The sequence below is a fragment of the Mastomys coucha genome, unplaced genomic scaffold (genome assembly GCF_008632895.1).
Source record: "Mastomys coucha isolate ucsf_1 unplaced genomic scaffold, UCSF_Mcou_1 pScaffold23, whole genome shotgun sequence".
Lineage (NCBI taxonomy): Eukaryota > Metazoa > Chordata > Mammalia > Rodentia > Muridae > Mastomys > Mastomys coucha.
In genome coordinates, this window is record NW_022196906.1 from 64,144,173 (window position 1) to 64,149,721 (window position 5,549).

Consider the following 5,549-nt stretch of genomic DNA (forward strand, 5'->3'; position numbering starts at 1 on the left):
GGTGACACTGAACACTCAATGATTGAGTGTCACTGGTCAGAATGATGAAGTTCCTTTTCCTGGGAAGACCTCAGAATAGGATGGGACACAGAATTGGCCTGGGAGCCTAACTAAGGTTGTCTAAGTGTGGATGTAGTTTTTAGATCGTGAATGGAAGAGAGTGGCTATCCACTAGGAAGGGCTGGGCAAAGTTGGGATAAATGGGGTGGGTGGACACTATGGTTGTCTTGGTGACTGCTTCCCACCATTCCACAGGATTCCTGTCTTGTGTGGGGGCAAGATCTGTAACTTATATCTGAGTAGCTGAGTAGGGTACCCTAGAATTACATCGTACCAGGTGAGACTCCTTTCATCTTCCCAACAAAATTGCTACAGCATTGCCCTCTCAGTGTTGTTTTGTGGAAGCTAAGGGATCACAAGCTCCATGCCTCTAAGAACAGGGACCCTGGTGACAAAGTGAGTGAGGGTGAAAGGGATCGTTCTGAGCTGAACTTTCAGATGAGAAGCCAGGCTTGGCTGATATCTTAGAGCTTCTATAAAACACATTGTCTTAGTCAGGGTTCTCTAGAGTCACAGAACTTATGGGTAGTCTCTATATAGTAAAGGAATTTGTTGAGGACTTACAGTCTGTAGTCCAACTCCCCAACAATGGTCAGCAGCAGCTGTGAATGGAAGTCCAAAGATCTAGTGGTTGCTCAGCCACAAGGCAAGCAGGCAAAGAGAGAGAGAGTGTTCCTTCTTCCAATGTCCTTATATAGGTCTCCAGCAAAAGGTGTGGCCCAGATTAAAGATGTGGTGGCACCATACTTTTAATCCCAGATGACCTTGAATTTGGAGATCTTCCTGTCTTAATCTTCTGGGATTCATAGCCACTCTGCCTCAAGATCTCCATGCCAAGATCCAGGTCAGAAACTTGTATCTCTCAGCCTCCAGATTAGGGCCACAGGTGAGCCTTCCAACTCTGGATTGTAGTTCTTTCCAGATGTAGTCAAGTTGACAACCAGGAATAGCCACTACACACATGACAGCAGGAAAGTCAGGGCAGGAACCTCGGAGCAGCAACTGACACAGAGCCATCGAGGAGTGTTGTTTGTTGACTTGTTCCTCCTGGCTCACTCCCCTTTCTTACATAACCCAGGACCAGCAGCCCAGGAGTGGCAGCGATCACATCAATTACTATTAAGAAAATGCACCTCAGGCTTGCCTACAGGAAAATCTCTCATGGAGGCATTTTCTCAATGGAGGCTTCCTTTTCCCAAATGACTTTAGCTTGTGTCATGTTGGTACAGAACTAACAAATAGAGTTGACCTTGACAGTGACCATCCACAAGAATCAGGGAAACTGTCCCTGAACTGATTCATGAAATTGTGAGGTTAAGCAAACAGTGTCTACGTTTTTGCTTTTTAAAGTGATGTGTATATGTGTGTGTCTGTGCTCCTGTGTGTGTATGTGCATGCATGTGCACACGTGAATGCAGGTGTCTGTGAAGGTCTGAAAAAAAGGCATCAGTTCTCCTGAAACTGGACTCAGCCAGTTTTGAGTCACCCAGTGTGGATACTGGGAAGTGAACTTGGATCTTCTGGAAGAGAGTAGGGTTCTCAACCACTGAGCCATCTTTCCAGCCCTAGTAACTGTTGTTTAGTCTGCCATTTGAGGGTCTTTGCTACAGAACATGTGTATGTTCTTACATAATCTTAACTGTGGCATTGGTATTCTGATGTCCACCCAGAAATCAACTGAAGGGGACCTATAACTTCTGTAATAACTTCCTTGGATTAGTACACCTAAATACTGACTGTGACTTGTCCAAATCCTTTGCTGGCCCATCCAAATAAAGAAGAAGTAACTGAGATCTTACTCTCGTCTCTCCTTTGCCTCTTGCCCCCTTGTTCCCCCTCCCTCCCCATCCCCTTTCCCCTCTCTTTCCATGTGGCCATGGCTGGCCTCTACTTCTCTACTCTCTCCCTTTCTCTGTCTTTCTTTGCCTCTACTACCCTCTTAACTCCCCTCCCATGCCCTGAATAAACTCTATTCTATACGAGAGAGAGAGAGAGAGAGAGAGAGAGAGAGAGAGAGAGAGAGAGAGAGAAGGAAGGAAGGAAAGAAAGAAAGAAAGAAAGAAAGAAAGGAAGGAAGGAAGGAAGGAAGAAAGAAAAAGCATAGAGTCATGGTCTTATTGTCATGCCTAATCTTTTGCATATTTTAATTATTGACCAAGACATTTTTATTTAAAGGAAATAGAAATGTGATTAAGCCCCCTCACGTGGTCAAATCCTGGATTTGTCTCTTGTCTGGGCATAGACACTGTTTGCTTAACCTATTTCCTCCCCTCCTTTATTCTCACAGCTTCTTGGTGAGTGGAACAGACTTTCATGCCCACTAATGTTGGCTTACATGATCTCCTTTGGCCAATGGAAATGACCCAGAGTTTGGACATTATTTTTTATTTTAAGTGTGTGTGTGTGTGTGTGTGTGTGTGTGTGTGTGTTACCCCAGTTGACTGGCCAGCAAGCTCCCTGCCCCAAGCCCAGATCTACCTCAGATCTACCTATGTATGCTCTACAGGACCTGGGGTTACAGGCTCCCTGCCTCTGCTCTGGCCTTTATGTGGGTGCCAGGAATCAAACTCAGGTCACAATGGTCACACAGGAAGCACTGTGACACACTGAGCTGTCTCTCTAGCTGGAGGGTTAGCAAATTTCCTTCTTTTCTCCACTCCTTTCACTGCCTCGGTTTTCTTTTGAGACATCGTCTCCTATAGCCCAGGCTATCCTTAATATCCTTGTGTAACCAATTTTGATCATTCTGCTTCTACCTCCTGGAGGATTACAGAATTACACTGCTATGCTTGGAAGTGCTGGGATCAAGCCCGTGGCCTTGTGCACACTAGGTGAGCACTTTATCCACTGAGCTACATCCTCAGCCCAAGTCTGACAAATGTCTGCTCCTGCCTGATGCTGTGATAGAAGCACTGGGGGAACCTGTCTCCTTTCATCCTGAAGCATGGGTGAGAAGTATTTGGAACACACCTGCATCTGACCAGTTTCCTGGAGTCAAAGTATCCCGGTCAGTAAAGATAAATGAATGAGAAGTGTTTCCATGAGTATTTGAGATATGGAGATTCTTATGTAGACTTATTGCAGTAATAATTAATGAATAAAAAAACCCTAAATCATCTGTCTCTAGGATGTAAATGAATCCAGCATCCACTTTACCCTTTATCCCAGAAATGTAAATTAATGAATGAATGAATGAATGAATGGTTTTCCCTCCAGCAGCAGTATGTGTGGTTTTTGCTTAGACAGACCTTCTAAAATAGAGCTCCTTAGTTTTTTCTGTTGAATAGTGTTATTTGACATTCTCTCGGGTGTATTAGGTTTTTTTTTTCTACTGCTATGATAAAACATCAGGACCAAAGTAACTTATGTAAGAAGGAATTTATTTTTGCTTATGGAACCAGAGGGATAAAAATCTATCATATGAGGATACGATAGCAAGCAGCAGGAACTGGGAGCTCATATCTAAGTCTCAAGGATGAAGCAGAGAAAGCAAACAGGAAGTAGGTGGGGCGTTTTACTCTCAAAGCCCACCCCTCGTGCCATACTTTTTCACCACATAAACTTCCTCAAATAGTATCATCAACTGGGGACCAAGTGTACAGATGCCTGAGACTGTGGGGAGTCTTTCTCATTTAAACCACCACAACTGGTGTGTTTCTTTGAGGCGAGAAGTTCGCACTGCTCTAGATTAGAAGATGGATAATGTTAACTTGGTGTAAGAAATCTTGCCTTCAAGAGAGGACGCCATCTGTGAAATGATGCCTTCTGGACATAGTGTGGCCATCAAATTCATGAACTCTCTGCAACCATGGTCACCTGCAAGAGATCCAAGCAGCAACATCGCAACAGGCAGGACTCAGTGGCTTATAAAATAACGGAGAAGGCGTCACAGTGAGGGGGAAGTGTTGGAGGTCCCTGGGAGGAACAGGAGGACTTGGGAAAGATATGATCAAAATATATCGTTTATATGTATGAACCTGTCAGATGTAAGTAAATAAAAGATATTCTACTTTAAAAGTTTTTCTTATTAATATAATTTAATCTATTTTCCATCTTATTTGAACGTGGAGTTTCCTATAAACCCCACCCCCTCTTCCAAAGCAGTACTTCATCCATTACTTCTCTGAAACAAGCTGTTTTGTTATTTTGAGGCTTCCTATTCACTTCCTTGGCCTTCTGCATCCCCAGGAGATTCTGGGCAGCACGCATTTGAGATGGTGCCCTCAAATTCTAAGATGTCCCAGGTGGATTGTGTAGAGTTCACTGACTAGAACGTCTGTCGAAAAGGTACTGTGAAACCTGGAGAAGCAAGGTGCCCACTTTTAGTCCGACAGTTAAACAAGGTCTTGCCTATGTAAGCCCATGGACTCTCCAGCAAACTCAAGAGTCATTCCCTACCAAATCATCAAAAGGTTAAGAGTTTGGGGTTACCTGCACTGCTTAAGTGGAAATTCGTTATTTGCATTCCATGAGTGAACAGTTCAGATCTGAAACAGAGTGACTTCTATTTTGGGTACATTGACCTTAGTCTCAGTATGAGGTTCATGTACATCTATAAATGCAGAGAATCATTTGGTAGAAATCCATGCAAAGCACATGCTCATTCTTATTCTTAGTAGGGACCAAGACACTGGAGGATCCCTGAGGCTTGCTGGCCAGTCAGTCTAACCAATCAGTGAGTTATAGGTTCAGTGAGAGACTCTCAAGAAAAAAAAAAAGTAATGTAGATAGAGATAGAAGACCCTGATGTCACCCTCTGACCTCCACATGCACAGATACACACACACACACACACACACACCCCTACATGCACACAAAAACACACAACATGTAGGAACAAGTACCTGCTCAGACCCAAGTAGCTAGTGATACCTCCTCCTATTGCTGCACTTTCTGGGGGATGAATAGGTTTTCTGATTTTATGGCTTAGAATGAAAGGATAGGCTACATTAAGGTGAACACATAAACCATTTGAAACACCTTTTAAAAACATTCTGTGTTCAGCTGCTGCTGCTATCACTGTGATAAAATACTCGGTAAAACTAACATAAGGAAGTAAACTCATGGTTGCAGGAGATAGTCCGTCATGATGAGAAAGGAATATCTGCAGGAGCTAGCTGGTCACATGACACCCACAGCCTGTGAGCAGAGATGAATGTTGTGTTCAGCACCTTTTTCCATTTTCATTCACTCCAGACCCCTTCTGTGGTGTTTGAATGAGAATGACTCCCATAGGCTCATTTGAATGCTTGAGCTGCAGTTAGTGGAACTATTTGGGAAGGATTAGGAGATGTGGCCTTGTTGGAGCAGGTGTGTTACTGGGTGTGGGCTTTGAGGTTTCAAAAGTCCATACCATTTCCAGTTAGTTTTCTCTCTCCTCTTCCCCCCTCTCTCCCTCTTTCCCTCCCTCCCTCTCTCTCTTTCTCTCCCTCTCTCCCTCTCCCTCTCTCTTCTCTCTCTCTCTTACTCTCTCTCTCTCTCTCTCTCTC

The 5,549-nt window shown here is 44.0% G+C and overlaps 1 long non-coding RNA gene across 1 annotated transcript in view; it reads right to left on the bottom strand.

Moving 5' to 3' along the window:
- Window positions 1-3,423: 3,423 nt before the first annotated feature.
- The window catches only part of LOC116073472, a 5,560-nt gene continuing 3,434 nt past the window's right edge, over window positions 3,424-5,549 (bottom strand). Inside the window, exon 3 of the long non-coding RNA XR_004111819.1 lies at window positions 3,424-3,876. This is a non-coding gene — a long non-coding RNA (uncharacterized LOC116073472). The remainder of the gene's footprint in view (window positions 3,877-5,549) is intronic.